Source organism: Tamandua tetradactyla, chromosome 3, assembly GCF_023851605.1.
Source record: "Tamandua tetradactyla isolate mTamTet1 chromosome 3, mTamTet1.pri, whole genome shotgun sequence".
Lineage (NCBI taxonomy): Eukaryota > Metazoa > Chordata > Mammalia > Pilosa > Myrmecophagidae > Tamandua > Tamandua tetradactyla.
In genome coordinates, this window is record NC_135329.1 from 111,659,502 (window position 1) to 111,676,045 (window position 16,544).

General features: G+C 33.7%; 1 protein-coding gene across 1 annotated transcript in view; it reads right to left on the reverse strand.

The window, feature by feature from the left end:
* LRP1B (LDL receptor related protein 1B) overlaps positions 1 to 16,544 on the reverse strand; it is a 1,945,542-nt gene that overhangs the window by 1,758,451 nt on the left and 170,547 nt on the right. The window lies entirely within an intron of this gene.

Consider the following 16,544-nt stretch of genomic DNA (forward strand, 5'->3'; position numbering starts at 1 on the left):
TTTTAGTAGGCATGTGGCATATAATTTTGAGTATATAACATTCCCTCTATTTGAACTCTGTCTTACTAAGGATGGTAGGGATGTAGGTAATATATTTTCTTCTTTCTACATCTCTGTGGAGTTGAGATGGAACCTGAATACATCAGTTTCAATTGTACGTTTTAAGATTGCCTGGCAATTATCAAACTGACCAGCTAATGTTGCCATTCTGACCTATATGTAGTAACAGAAGGTACGAGAACAAGTAGAACAAACTTTTTTTTTTTTTTAAAGAAAAGGGACAGCCTTGGCCAGATCTCAGAAGATATTATCATTACTGAGATAAATTTTGAATTTTATGCTATAAGGTAATGACTGGGATATTAAGGTACTAAAATTTTGAGTGGAGAGGAATGAGTATTTTGTTAGTCCTTTGAACTAATCCCTCCGAGCGGCATCCTCTCATCCAAGGTTCGTTTTAGCTCAGCGCTTACACACACATCTCCATGGCTATTTTTCAAAGAAATATACTTAACATTTTTCATTAAGACGAAGAGGGTTATTAGATCATTGGAGCAAGAAATGTACTCATAATTTAACTGTTTCATTCAACTAGTTATTTTAGCATCTATAGCATACAGCAGTGGACAAAATTCTTCTTGGTTACATGGAGCTTTCAGTCCACCACAGGGAAATAAATAGCAAATAAAACAACGTACAATATGCCAGGGAGTGGTAAATGCTGTGAAGAAAAATAAAGTAGGGCAAATAATGGAGGAGAAGGTTGTCCGCTATTTTAGAAAGACTTGTCAGTGAAGTCCCCTTTGGCAAAGTATATTTGAACAAATGTATTGAACAAAGGGCTAGTGTGACTGGAGCAGAGAGCAAGAGTGACAGGTGATGAGGGCCAACGAGTAGCAGGAGACAGCTCAGACGGGCGTCTAGTAGACTATGGGGCAGACTTCATCTTAACGCTAAATGAAATGGAAATTAATCAGCGTAAGAATGTTTTTTTATTTATTTATTTTACTGATGGCAGATGTCATAGTGTGATTGTCTCTGAAAGGAATGTCTTCTCATCTATCAGTTGATCTACCCATTCTATCCCTGCAAGACCCAGGAATACCTCCCAGAAGCTAATGCTAGGTACCCTTGTCCTATCAGTATAATTCTGAGGTACAGTCTTATTCAGCTGATTGAAGGTCACGGAAGGTATCTGTAACACTGTCAGATAACAACTCATAGATCCTCCAGGGGAGCAGCCAATCTAACCCATTTTCTTTTCATTCTTTTAGACCCATCTGTTCTCTGGCCCTTAGGTCTCTAGTACACAGGGGACAGAGAGCAAGAGAGAGAGAGGGCGAGAGAAACTGAGACAGTGAGAGAGTGAAAGAGAGAGAGAGAGCGCGAGAGAGAGAGAGAGAGAGAGAGAGAGAGAGTGAGACAGTGAGAGAGTGAAAGAGAGAGAGAGAGAGAGAGAGAGAAAGAGAGAGAGAGAGATTTGTACATTAACCAGAGAGAGAGAGAGAGAGAGAGAGAGAGAGAGAGAGAGAGAGAGAGAGAGAGAGAGAGAGAGGTTTGTACATTAACCAGAGGACAGGAGGGCACTAGCTTCCATATTGTTGCAAAAATCAGGTTCCGTAGGGCAAAAAGATTCCATTCTCCTCCAGAGTGTCCCATTGTCTCACCTCACTTTTTACCCTGGCCTCATCCTGCTCTTGAAAGACAACTGCCTTGCTTCCCATTCCCAACCCTTTGCTAACTCTTGAAGCTGCCTGGAATCGTCCTCAAGTCGTTCCACAGGGGTCTGATTTTGACTCATTGCTGTAGCTATTTGGGGGCCCTTGCTTCTTCCCATACTTCTTAGTTTCTTTTTGTTCTGGGTACTCAGAACAGACAGCTGCACACAAAAGTATATGGTATAACTCTCTCATCATGCTTAAGCAAATTCTCTAAAGCAGCAGTTACTTAATTTTGATCAACTTGGTAAATCACAGGTGTTTAATTAACAACAGGAATATCTCCAAATGTCACCATGATGAGGATTTAACAGTGAAGCATCTGAAATAACAAAGACATCAGTGATAACGTAAAATTTCAATCTGAAAAGAATGTTCTGTTTAACTCACTATAGGAAGTTTAATTAGGAGGATTTACTAGATGATAAGAAATACAGAATATAATAGGGATTTTACACCAAAATCTCACCATATCTCTTTATTTAGCACGAGATTCTCACTCACTTTAATTTATTTGAATATGTGGATACATGTATTGCCATATTTATCTTTTGAAAATAATTAATTTAGAAGATTAATAGGTAAGATAGTAAAAGAGCACTTAACATTTTTCCTGTTGGGTAAGTAGGGTACTTAAAATGTTGAAAGAGCTGAAAATTCCCGTAAGGCAATGTTAGCTGGGTTTTATGGTGATTATTTATATTACCCCTTAAAGAGAAAATGTATACATATTAGTCATTTATTTAAATGAATTGATCTGCTACATATAGAAATTGGTGTTTATTATAAGCCTTGTTAACTCACATGCTAGAATTTACAACCTTTTAATTAAGATTGCATGACAACAATTAAGAAATAAATTGCACTAGGTCTCATACTCAACATTCTAAATCTCCATGAATTTCTTAATGTGGTCAACTTTATCATATATAGTATCATATATATAGACAGAAAGATTTCATATATATATATACACATATTTCATATATATATATATATATATATATATATATATATACACACACACATATTTACCTTGGCCTCAAATTTTTGAAGTATTAAACACATAAACAAAAATATTCCTTACTATCCAATTAACAAACCTAGTTGCTTACCCTGTCAGCCAGTGAATTATAATAAATCAGTGAGATACTACTTAAGTTTGTACCTTGTAATCAGAGCTACAAATTTTGGCAAAAGCCCACATAATCCACTGCTAAATGTGTAGCATTATTTTATTCCAGCAACATATTAACAAAATGTACAACCATTTTGACTTGGTGGATGATCTAACAACATCCTAGCAAAAAACCTTTGTCCATTTTTTTACACAAATGTCTTTTCCTTGATGATAAATGTATTTTGTAATTTTTTTGATGAATCAGTGGGAGAAATTAACTGTGCTTTATAATTTTTAATCTCACTACTTTGGAAATGCAGGCTCTTTGTAAATTTTAATCTCACTACTTTGGAAATGCAGGCTCCAATTCAACACAAAGGGAGATCTTTGTTTGTATTTTCCTGAATTTGTTCATCCTTTTTGTTTATAATCCCTAGTCTTGGCTAATTTGCCCTTGAAGAGTCCATAGGTTTTATGGGGCATGAAAAATGTAAAAGCAGGTATTTATCTGGGACATGACTTTATGATTACTCTTGATGACTCATTTATTCTGACATGAAATCCTAAGTACAGAGTTCACTTGAAAAAAAAATTAAAGTACAAAAATATTTCAACTAAAATGAAATGATTCTGTCATATAGAATTGAGATAACATAACCCAAGACAACGTTTTCAGGTAAGTGCACTCACCTGTCCTTTATTCTCTCTGTTTTCCATGTGCTCCATCTATTTGCTGCCTTAATCTGGTTTCATTTTATGATACACTATTTTACCTTTAATTGTTCAATACCACAGCCTGAAAATCTACCTGAGCTACTTAATCTCTGCTGCATTTTTAACACACTATCAAAAAATGACATCTCCCATTTTTCAATCAATCCTTATTTCCACTCTTCCACAATTATCGCTGTCAGTTTTCTTTCTTTCAGTTCTCTCTGTCTCACAGAAGTGCAGGATCCATACTTTCATCGCATTCCATACAAAATTTGCTGTGTGACTGTAATCTACATTTACTATCTCTGCCTGGAGACCCATAAATAAAACCCAAACCTATTCTAGTTGGCTTTTATCCATGACTACTCTACTAAATCTGTATTCTTTGAGTTGCCAAAGTAGTCTGCTGAGCTACAGTTTTTTTTTTAATTTAAATTGTTATTGAAACACTAATCCTTTTTTATCTTCATGACAACTTGACAAACTATCCAAAATTGAGTTTATCTTTTCACTATATCTGTTTCTTATAAATCTGTTTCTTTTCAGCTTTGCAAATGACCTCACCACTGAACAAAGAATCACCAACTTTCATAACCATGGACTGATATACTGCTACTACTTTTTTTTCCATCCATTGCAAGTCACCCAGTTTTTCTTTGCAGTGGTTCTTGCATTTCTGCCTGCTGGTCTACCACCACTCCCTTATTCAGATCAAGACAGCCTGTACCAATTTTCTTCCTTGTACCAATTAGAGAAAGAAGCTATTCTTTCTCTAATCCTGGCCTCCCACCACTCCCCATAGCCTCTCATGGGCCCTAAATTCCAACCATACTGGACTATTATTCCCTAATCCCGACCACTATCACAACCCTTACACTGCATTCTGCCTGGGAAAATACTCATCTCTATCTTTTGAGATCTTATTCATGATCTGGAACTGTAGCCACTTCATCTTTGAAATTTTCTCTGTCAAAAATCATCATTAGTCTTTATTTTTATACTCCTTATTATCCCTCAGCACATTAAAAAAAAATAAGGTACCTTCCTTAAAATCCTTGTTACAGCTACCCAATTCTATACTTATTTTTGCATGTCTGTTCTCACCACTGGATTATAAATTCATTAAGGGTAGACATGCCATTTTGTTTATATGTTTAGCTTCCAGACTACCTGGTAGAATGCATTATATATATGCTCAACAAACTCCAGTTCAGCTTAACCACAGATATCTAATGCATATTTTCTTCTGGAAATATGATCTCTTTTTTCCTGTGCCTTCTCAAATATTAACTTCTCTTGGTAGTAAACTCAAATCTTACCTACAGCTTTCTATAAGCTCTACCAGCACTCATTGGTCTCCTTCTGATTTTAATTTGTCCAATATATTTTCTCTGAATTATTCAACTTGGCACTTAATTGTATATATTTGCTCTGTTCTCTACCTCAAAACTATTCGTCTTATGCTCCAAACTATATCATCAAATTCTTAAGGCCAGAAAATATTTATGTACCTATAGTTCAAAATCATAGAGCAAAAATTAATTTCTTCAAATTTGTTCTAAAGGGAACATTTGCACACCAATATGCAAGTAAATGTAAAGTGAAAACATGTTGTTTTGCTCATGTATGCAATATTTGATTATCACCAATGTGCTGCATAATAGAGGTAAAAATGATATTTTTGTAGTTGTAAAAGCCCAATGATACTGTGATTGAGGATGCAGAACAACCTCTGCATGAAACCATATGAAATTTCATGAAAAGAAATACTTTCCCTGAAATTTAGGCTCTCGCAGCCTTATCGAGTGATTCATGAATCAGGCATATTCCATTCAGAAAATAAAAGGGAGCTCCAATGAAGGAGTGGAAAGGGGAAGTTCATATAGGGCAATTGCAGAAGCAAGTGGGGAAATAGTTTCATTGGCTGACATTACATATTATTTTTCATATGTAATGTCTTATGAAGTAGACAAAAAAATACACTGATTATTATGATATGCTTGTCCATTCTGATAAGCTGTGTCTACTGGACCAAAATGAGTTTTATCACCAAGTGTTTCATATCTGCAGTTCTGTAGGGTGCATTCCATTTTTTTCAGGAAGCCCCTGCAGGTCAATTATTTTGTCTTCTGGAAAAATCTGTCTTGGAAAGGGGTCCCCTCCTGGCAATGCCCAATGTAGGTGGCTGTTTTATTTTACTCAACATAGACAACAGTTTGCCTATCTGCTAGAGCTCTATAGTGAAAACTGTCTTTTGGAGGGTCTTCACATTTCCTAGTTATGGAAAAAAAAAGTTGGTTTAATGACTGGAAAATCAAGGTAGGAGCTAGAGAGTCACCAATGACAAATTATTTATGCTGAAAAAATTTCACAAACATATGTTTTGTAGCTATAAGCATATTATATTTTATAAGATTAAAACAATAAATAGACTGGGAATATCTGACAAAATCACCATAAATCCTATTCCTTCACTAAACATTTACAGGGTCCTTTTCTTTCCTTTATCATCTTTGATCTTTTCCTTGCAATTTCATCTGCTACACAGTTCACACTGCCAAAGTGAAAAAAAAACAAATGCAACTCAATCAAAGACCCTCAGCCAACAGAGCCTTAGAGTGGCTGTAAATCACCCTGTTTTTCTAGGAACCCCAGTCTTTCTCTGCTCAGAAAGTTCTAGCTCCAAATGTGTGTGTGGGGGGTGTTAAACATGGTGGGAATAAAGAAAATAGGAATATGGAATTAGTCACATTCTGGCTACTTCAGTTTCTGAAAACGCATGCTAGGGAGAAATGTATATATTGGTGTATGTGCTAGAATCTTAGAAGCACAAGCAAGAGCCAAAGTTTCTGACAACTGGCACCAAATTCAAGCACCATCAATTATTAAGAGATAAACAAGATTAAAACATAGGGGAAAAAATAAGGCAAAGCATTATAAATTTGAGGGGAGAATGGCTGTAGATTGCTGCAGATAATTCAGAAAATTTAAAGCATCAAAATCCCTTTGAAAATGGAGTAATTTAAAGCAAGGATCCAGGAAAATGCACATTTGTGCAATAAAATGAGACATGTTACAAAGTCCCAAATATCAACTTTGTTGTTCTTACCAGTATTTCACGCCTGTATTCTTGGGGAGAATTAGAAGGAAATGTTCACTGGTGAATTTAAAATTAGTAAAATATCCTGGGAAAAAAAAATCATCTTCAGTTTGCAGAGACGGAAAGTTTCTAACATCATGGAAGCTCTGTTTCTCCTCAATAAAAGACACCTTGTCCTAAGGACATCCTTGTCTTCATAAACCTTTTGTTTGAGGCCATCTGTTCCTAGTCTGATAATGACTCAGCTTGTTCAATATCAGGGCCTTTCTTAGAGCATAGGTGACCTGCTTTTATTTAATTTTGAATTTAGCTTCTATTCATTTTATGATCATACTCTATTTTGGTAATTACATTCAGCCACCCAGAGGGATTTTGTCAGTGGTAACATTAAAAATTAATAAGTGAATGAATTGGTATGATGATTGATATTGCAGAGAGAATGCAGAAGGTATCAGTAAAAGATATCCTTAGGACCTATCATCAAGTTACCAGTAAAAGTGGTAAAAAACATAAATCATAATTATTATTTTAAATATAAATTTTTACTTTCTTCCTTCTTCTCCTGCCTGTCCTTCCTCATTCTCTCCCAAAATTCATAGAGCTGCACAAAGTTCTTTCAGAACTGACCATCTCTCCCTGACATTCATTTTCCAGGCTAGAAACTTTAGGAACCAATCACTCACTCTTCACCTCTTTACAGATAATCTATGAGCAGTGCTGTTCATTCTTGCTTTCAAATTTCACTACTCTTTCTTTCTTTCCATAAGCATCACCATGGTTGAGCCTGGCTTATTAAAGGTAATTAACTTAAGCTAGTGGAAATATCTCCTCATGTTTTTAATGACTAAACGTAACAATTTAGTATGCACATCCTATTTGCAATGATGCAAACAAATGAATTTATATCCTTCTCTAAATACATCTTCATTCCTGGAAAGTGACTGAGTGTTGTTAGTTTCATTTTGAATGTAGGTGATAGATAAATTGTCAACATGAGTATAGTAAAATGTTTGGTTTACTGAATTCAGTTTTCATAAAAATTAATTTCACTTTTTTTCTTAAAGTATATGTTAGTTGCTTCAGTCTGAGGCAATGAATGTTTGACTGAATGACTTCTTATGTGGTCGTGATATCACACAGATGTATCTCTTGGTGAGCAATTCTTTTCAAAGTAGCAGGAACATTTTAAAAATGGATTTTTTTATACTATATGCTATTCTTCTCCTATTACTGTACTTTTTCTAAGTATTTACTAAGGACATGTTCTTTCCATTCTATTTCAAATGAAGTAAAGTTTCCAGATGTTATTTTCAAGTTCTGTATCCTCAAAGTTAGGCACTGATGACTAATTAAATCCACAAGCAGGTGAATACATGAAATGAGAACCTTTTTTTTTTTTTTTACTAATATCACTCTTATTTGTAAATCAGTTTTAAAGTACTCAGACACAAAGATTCTTGAAGCTAAAGCTTTCTTATCTTTCATTTGGCAGGTGCAGAACATTGTGCCTGCAATCAATCACACCTGTTAAATATTTTGTATATGGGAAAAAAGCTGGGTTTTTAAAGGTTGGTTCTGAGTAGTCTATCACGAAACAAGAAAATGTGTTTAAATCCATTTGCTTTGAAATTTCCTATTTTTAACATTAGAATGTAAGTTGTATTCTGTTTATTTTTACTTTTACTATAAGAGTCGATAAAAAATTTAGTGCCTTGATTTGACTTGACTTCACAACTTACAACTTCAAGTTCTGACCAACATTATGTCTTCCTAATTTTAATGAGTTATATTTTTGCCTTTCCAGGTAGACGAAATAATTTACCTGAAGAGACAAATGGATTAATGATGCATAAGTTGAATCTTCATTGAATAATACTTTGAGTTTATTTATCAAATAAATATTTAAATGATTATTTCTAAGATGTACAAATTTCAAAAATATAATTATGCTAAAGATGTTTCTCATTTCAAGTTATTTATACTAATTTAAACTTAAAATCATATCTACTGGATAGTGTTTTATCAACATATTTCATTGACATACAAATCCCTGAAATAAACCACAGATTCATTTCTAACTTTACTAGAAATTTGCATATGAAAAGCGGAATTGTAAATAGACTCTAATATTGTGCTTATTTAATATTTTTTACCTTTTATAATCCTGCTAGCGAGTCTAATAAAATGCCTTTCAGTAACTCTTTGTTGATTAAAATCAATATCTTTGCCAAATGAAAGATAAGAAAGCTTTAGCTTCAAGAATCTTTGTGTTTGAGTATTTTAAAACTGATTTACAAATAAGAGTGATATTAGTAAAAAGACTTTTGTGACTAACATGTAAGGCTTAATTTCTGTTTAGATGTGTTATCATGTATGTAAACCAAATACAAATATAAAACCTCCCTGAGGCAAAAAGAAAAGGATAACAACTTCAAATTCATTTCTTCACAGTTATATACTTATTTTTCATTGACTCACATTTAACCTGTGGTTGTTCATACCCTACAAGTGGTCCAGGCATTATAATAGGTACAAAGATGATTGGGACATTGATGATCCCTTAAAGGAGCTCATATTCTGTCTTGAGTCTTACGTACAGAATATGACAAAAGCATTGAATATTTACTATATTGACTGCTTGAACAAGTGGCTTAAGATCCAAGAAGAAGAAAAGAATAATGCTTTTGTAAACTTTAAAATAAATATTGTTGTATAGCTTTCATAATAGAAACATTACAGAGACAATTATAGATGAGTACTTTTATACCTAATGCAATGGGACGTTTGTAAGCATGTGCCTAACTCCTACTAATATTCTCTCTTTTTTTTTTTTTACATGGGCAGGCACCGGGAATCGAACCCGGGTCCTCGGGCTTGGCAGGCAAGCATTCTTATCTGCTGAGCCACCATGGCCCGCCCCTCCTACTAATATTTTAAGACTGTCAGCTCATTCTTTATCATAATCTGTTGACATATCATTGCCTTGTGTGGAAATTTTCAGTTATTCTCAAAAGGTAATCCAATAAAGTAAAACTCCTTACACACTTATTCTAGTCTCTCAAAAATTTGATCTAATTTGGCATTCCAATCCCTTCTCTAGAACTTACCAAATATGCTTTAATAGGTAAACTTTCATGGAGAGATATAAATTGATTTTGCTCAAGTTACTGTTTATGAGTCTACCCTATAGACACTCAAGTACATATTAAAAATCTTACCAGAATCTTTCAGGAAGAAGCTACTATACCTTTTGTACTCAGGAGCTTCCTTCTGAAATAAAAAAGAACCAGCTACAGAATAGGTAGGGTCTACATTTCTTTCTTGGCTGGGATTACAGACTGGCCAAAATGTTGAGGACCTGAGACCATCCACTAACCAAATACCCAGAATGTCATGACAAGCTGAAGTAAGAATAACAAGGGGATAGAGAATACCATCTTTTACCTCCTTTCCTTGTGCCTCACACTATTCCCAACTTGGGTTGAAGAACAAAGAACATGCAAGGAATTTGACTCATAATAATTTATAGTGCTTCTATTAATAATTTCAAAATCAGTATGCACGATAGGGTTTCAGAAGGAGCCAGTCATCAGTTGAAATAGTACAGGTGCTGAATGCTCAAAGCAGAAGTATTGTAGATATAAAGAAGAAGTTAGGCTGAGGCCTTAAAATGTGCCAGCACATTATTAAAATAATATCTTTAAATGTAAACATTTGTTATACAAAAATACAGGAAGAATACAATTAAAAATATATTCTACTAAGAAAACTGAATCCTCTCATTTGACCTAGACATTTTGCAGGGTGCCAGTCCCCTCTTGAAAATTACCGCAACTATCAAAACCTGGCAAAGCCATCCTCCTCAGAAATCTGGGAAACAGATAAAGGGTTGGAGCAGCTAGGCTGTAGATCAGGAAATGCAGCTTTGAAAAAATGGCAGGAGAAGCTTGTGGCTCCTCTGCTGTCTCCTCCATTATTTCTTGTCCCATGTGGCATAGAACCAGACTGCACTCCTACCATGAGTACCTCACTCTGTTTTGGAGGGGGCAGAGTAACTGCTATCTGCATAGTGCAGTAACTGCATGTACATGGCATTAAATCATATTAGACAAAGACTTTAAAAAGTTATCCTCAGTAGCCTCCAAAGGATAAATGAAAACACATAGAAAGAACTAATGGACATCAAGAGAACAATAAATGAATAATACAAGACTCTCAAAAAAGAAATATCAATTTTAAAAAAGAACAAGACAGAAATACTGGAGTGGAAGACCACAGTAAGGGAAATGAAAAAATTCCCTAGAAGCATTGAACAGCAGATTTGAAATGGCAGAAAAAAATCAGTGAACACAAAGACAACTAAAATGATTCATGCTGAGGGGAGAGAGAAAAAAGGTGAATAGAATCTATGAAACCTGTGGGTCACCAAAAAGAAAGAAAGAGGCAGGAGGAATATACAAGGAAATAATGGAAGAAAACTTAATTCAATAACACTAACAATAAAAAACATGAATATATGCATTCAAGAAGCCAAATGAACTTCAAAGAGGATAAACTGAAGGAGACCAATGCTTAAAACACAGTAAACTGTCACATGCCAAGAACAAGGCAAGAGGTCTGAAATCTGCAAGAGAAAACCAACATGTTATGTACAAGGGAGTGCTGTTAAGATTAAATTCCAATTTCTTATCAAGAACCAGGGAGGCAAGAAGGCAGTGGGGTGAATTATTTAAAGTGTTGAAAGAAAACAATTGCCAAATAAGAATTCTATATCCAGCAAGACTGTCTTTCAAAAATGAGAAAGAAATTAAGGCATCCCTAGCTAAACAAAAGCTGAGGGAGTTTGCCACCACCAGAACTCTCCTACAAGTAATGTTAAATGGAGTCTTCAGACTTATAGGAAAGAACACCACAGAGTGGATCCAAGCAGCATAAAGAAATAAAAATCTCCATTAGAGATAATCATATGGGTAATTACAAATCCCAGTACTACTGTGTTGTATGTTTTGATATGTAATTCCATTTTTTACTTCTTATAGGTTCTAAAATGTAAATTCATAAAATGTAGTGATAAATCTATGTTGAACATTCAGTGTATAAAGATAGCATTTGCAACAAGTACAATAAAAGGTGGGTGAGTATAGGAATAGTCTTTGTATATGCTGTCAGAGTTAAGTGGGTATCAAATAAGAAGTGACTGTTATAGGTTTAGGATGTTATATTTAAACCCCAGGGTAACCAAAGAAAATACCTGAAAAAATAGATGAAATGAGAGGGGACTCAAAATGATACACTACAAACAATCAATGAAATACAAAAGACAAAAATTATAGAAGAATTGAGGGACAAAAGAGCTATTAGACATTCAAAGACTAATAACAAAATGGTAGAAGAAAGTCATACATTATCAGTCATTACTTTAAATATAAGTGTATTAAACTCTTCAGTTTAAAGACAGAGATTGGTGGAATGGATTTTTAAAAAAGCATGATATAACTAAAAGCTGTTTACAGCAGAATCACCTTAAATACAAGGATACAAGTAGGTTGAAAGTAAAAGGATGAAAAATCTATACCATACATATAATAGCCAAAAGACAGCTGAGGCATCTCTACTAGTATCAGATAAAATTGACATTAACTCAAGAGTTGTAATGAGGGGCAAAGAAGATCAATCTATAATGACAAAGAGGTTAACTCAATAAGAAACATAACAATAAAAGACTTAACCAAACAAGAAGATATAACAATTATAAATATATTTGTCAAGAAGATATAACAATTATAAATATATTTGTACCTAATGACAGAACACCAAAACATATGAAGTAAATACTGACAAAGGCTTGAAGAGAGAAACTGAAGGTTCTACTTTAAGAGTAGGAGACTTTAGAGCACCGGTTTCAATAATGGATAGAACATGTAGACAGAAGATTAACAAGGAAATAGAAGACTTTAACAATACTATAAATCAACTAGACCTGACAGACATATACAGAACAGTTAACACAACAGTAGCAGAATACACATTCATTTTTAGTGTGCATGGGTCATTCTCCAGGATAGACCATATTTTAGGTCAGAAAACAATACTTCATAAATGTTTAAATGTTGAAAACATAGTATGTGTCTTCTCTGACCACAATGGAATGAAGCCATAAATCAATATCAGAGAGATAACTGGAAAATTAATGAATATATGGAAATTAGGGAACATACTTTTAAATAACCAATGGTTCAAAAAGAAATCACAAGGAGAAATAGGAAATATCTTGATGCAAATGAAATTGAAAATATAACATAGTAACACATATAGGATGCAGCAAATGCTTTGTTGAGAGGGAAATTTACAGCTTTAAATATTTAGATTAAATGAGAAGAAAGATCTCAGATTAGAGAACTAACCTTATAACTGCAGTATCTAGAAAATGAACATCAAAGTAAACCTAAAAGGAGCAGAAGGAAGGAAATAATAAAGATCAAAGCAAACATAAATGAAATAGAGAATAAAAAGGCAAAAGAAAGAATCAGTGAAACAAAGACGAGTTCTTTGAATAGATCAATAAAATCAACAAACCTTTAGTTAGACCAACACAGAAAAAAAAAGAAGGTGCAAATAACTAAAATCAGAAATGGAAGGGGGGATTTACTACTGATTATAAAAGAATATGATAAACAATTATATGCAAATGAGTTAGATAAACCAATCAAAATAGGCAAATTCTTAGAAACACACAAATTACCTACACTAACTCTTAAAGAAACAGAAAAGCTCAACAGATGAATAACAAAGAAGAGATTGAATCAGTAATTGGAAAAAAAAGAAAAAAAAAAAAAAAAAACAGCTTCCCAACAGAGTTAAGCCCAGGATCAGGTGGCTTCAATGGTGAAATTTATCAAACATCCAAGAAGAATTAATATCAATCCTGCTCAAACTATTCCAAAATATTGAAGAGGAGGGAGGACAACAACAACCTAGTACCAACACCAGATAAAGGCATTACAGATATTCCTGATGAATATCAATACAACAATCCCCAACAAAATACTAGGAAATTGAAACCACATTAAAAGAATGATTAATCATGATTAAGCTGGATTTATCCCAAGTATGCAAGGGTGGTACAGTATGAGAAAATCAATAAATGTGATACAGCACATTAATAAAACGAAAAGAAAAACATATAATCACCTCAATTGATTCAGAAAAGGCATTTGACAAAATCTAACACCTCTTCTTGAGCAAAAAAAAAAAAAAGAAAAACACACTTAGGAAACTATGAATAGAAGAAATTTTCCTGAACATGATAAAGGTCATATGAGAAAAAATAGAGCCTACATCATATCCAATGGTGAAAGACTGAAAGCTTTTCCTCTAAGATCAGGAATAAGACAAGGATGCTCACTGTTATGATGGTTATGTGACACTGTACTGGAAGGTCTCACCAGAGTACTTAGGCAAGTAAAAGAAATAAAAGGAATCCAGATTGTGAAGGAAGAATACAAACTTTCCCTCTTAGCAGATGATATGATTCTATACATAAAAAATTCTGAAAAATTCACCACAAAGCTAGTAGAGCTAATAAACAATTCATAAAGGTGGCACGGTATAAGATTAGCACTCATCTAGTAATGTTTCTATATATGTAATGAATAATCTAAGGGGAAAATTTTAAAAATTTCATTTGCAACTAAAAGAATAAAATATCTAGGAATAAATTTAACCAAAGCCATAAAAAAATGATGCATGGGAAATTACAAAACATTGCAAAAGGAAATAAAAGACCTAAATAAATCGAAGGACATAGTGTGTTCATGGATTGGAGGACTAAATATTGTTAAGATGTCAATTCCCTGCAAATTGATTTACAGATTCAATGCAATCCCAATCAAAATTCCAACAGCCTTCTTTGAAGAAATGGAAGAACCAATTATCAGATTTATATGGAAAGGTAAGTGTCCCAAGAACTGCCTTGAAAAGAACAAAGTTGGAAGACTCACTCTCCCCAGTTCTGAAACTTTATTACAAAGTTAAGTAATATAAAAAACAGCATGGTACTAGCATAAGAACGGTCTTAGAGAGCAATGAAATTGAATTTAGGGTTCCAAAATAAACCTTCACATCTATGATTGATTGATTTTTGACAAGAATGCCAATCCACTCAACTGGAAAAGAATAGTGTCTTTAACACATGGTACTAGGAAAACTGAATATCCATGTGCAAATGAATGATCTCACACCATACAAAAATTAAATCAAAATGGAGCAAAGACCTAAATATAAGAACCAAACTATAAAACCATTAAAAAATTGTAGAAGAATACATAGGGAAGCATCTTTAGGACCTTGCATTAAGCAATGGTTTCTTAGACTTTACACCAGAATTAAATAAGTAGGATCTTATTAAAAAATTTTAAAGATTATTTATCAAGGATCCATCACAAAGGTAAAAATATAACATGCAGAATTGGAGAAAATATTTGGAAAATACATATCCAAGAAGGATTTACTATCCAGAATACATAAAGAATTCCTAGACCTCAACAACAACAAAAGATGACCCAATTTAAAAATGGGAAAAAGATTTGAATAGACATTTTTCCAAAGAACATATACAAATGGACAGAAAGCACATAAAAAGATGCTTCATCAGTCATCAGGGAAATGCAAATCAAAACCACAATGAGATACCATTTTGTACCCACTACAATGTTACTATTAAAAACAAAACAAGTGTTAGAGAGGATGAGGAGAAATAGGAATGTTTGTTCATTATTAGTGGGAATGTAAAATGGTACAACCACTGTGGAAAGCAATTTGGCAACTCCTCAGTAAGTTAAGTATAGAATTATATGTCCTGGCAATCCCACTTCTAAGTATATCCCCTAAAGAATTGAAAGCAGTGATTCACACATATCTTAGCACACTGAGGCTTTATTTAAAATTGCCCAAAGTAGAAGCAACCCAAGTTTCCTTCAGCAGATGAATGGATAAACAAAATGTGGTATATACATATAATGGAATATTATTCAGCTGTAAAAGGGAATGAAATCCTGATATATGCAACAATATGGATGAACCTTGAAGGCATCATGTTGAGTGAAATAACCCAGACATAAAAGAAGAAATATTGTTTGTTTTCACTGATATGAAGTAATCAGAATAAGCAAATTTATAGAGTCAGACTATAATAAGGTTTGCAGGGGCCAGGTAAGGGTAGGAAATCAGGAGCTATTGCTTAATTGGCACATACTTTCTCTTTGGGGTGATGGAAAAATTGAGCAATGGTAGCACCACATTGTGAACGTAATTAACAGCATAGAATTATATATTTGAATGTCATTAAAAGGTGAAATTTTAGGTTGTATGTATGTACTAGTAGAATAAAAATTAAGGAAAAACCATCATACAACATAAACAGTGAAATCTAATGTTAACTATGTACTATAGTTACTTGTATAATTATAATCATATTGTTTCTTCAATTCTAACAAATTTTCCATACTAATGCAAATTAGTTAATAGGGAGAACTTTGTGTCTTTGGGTGAAGAGAAGAGGTATATGGAAACTCTTATTTTCTGCATGATTTTTCTGTAAACCTACAACCTCTCTGATATAATAAATAAATAAATAAAACTAGCTCTCTGCATTATTTGGTAGTTCTGTGAATAATTAAAACACAACCATTATCAATAATTTTCAAAGGGAAAAAGGTCACGGAACCTGACAACTAGTGTTCCAATTTCTCAGCCAATGCCATTTGAAATATCAGAGTATTAAGCTCTGACTATTAATCGTGGCAGTTCTCCTGAGTGTCACTGGAGTGAAAATTTGATCTGTAAGTAAATTCAAATCACTTGCTGTCACAGTTTGCCCAGACTTCCCATAATT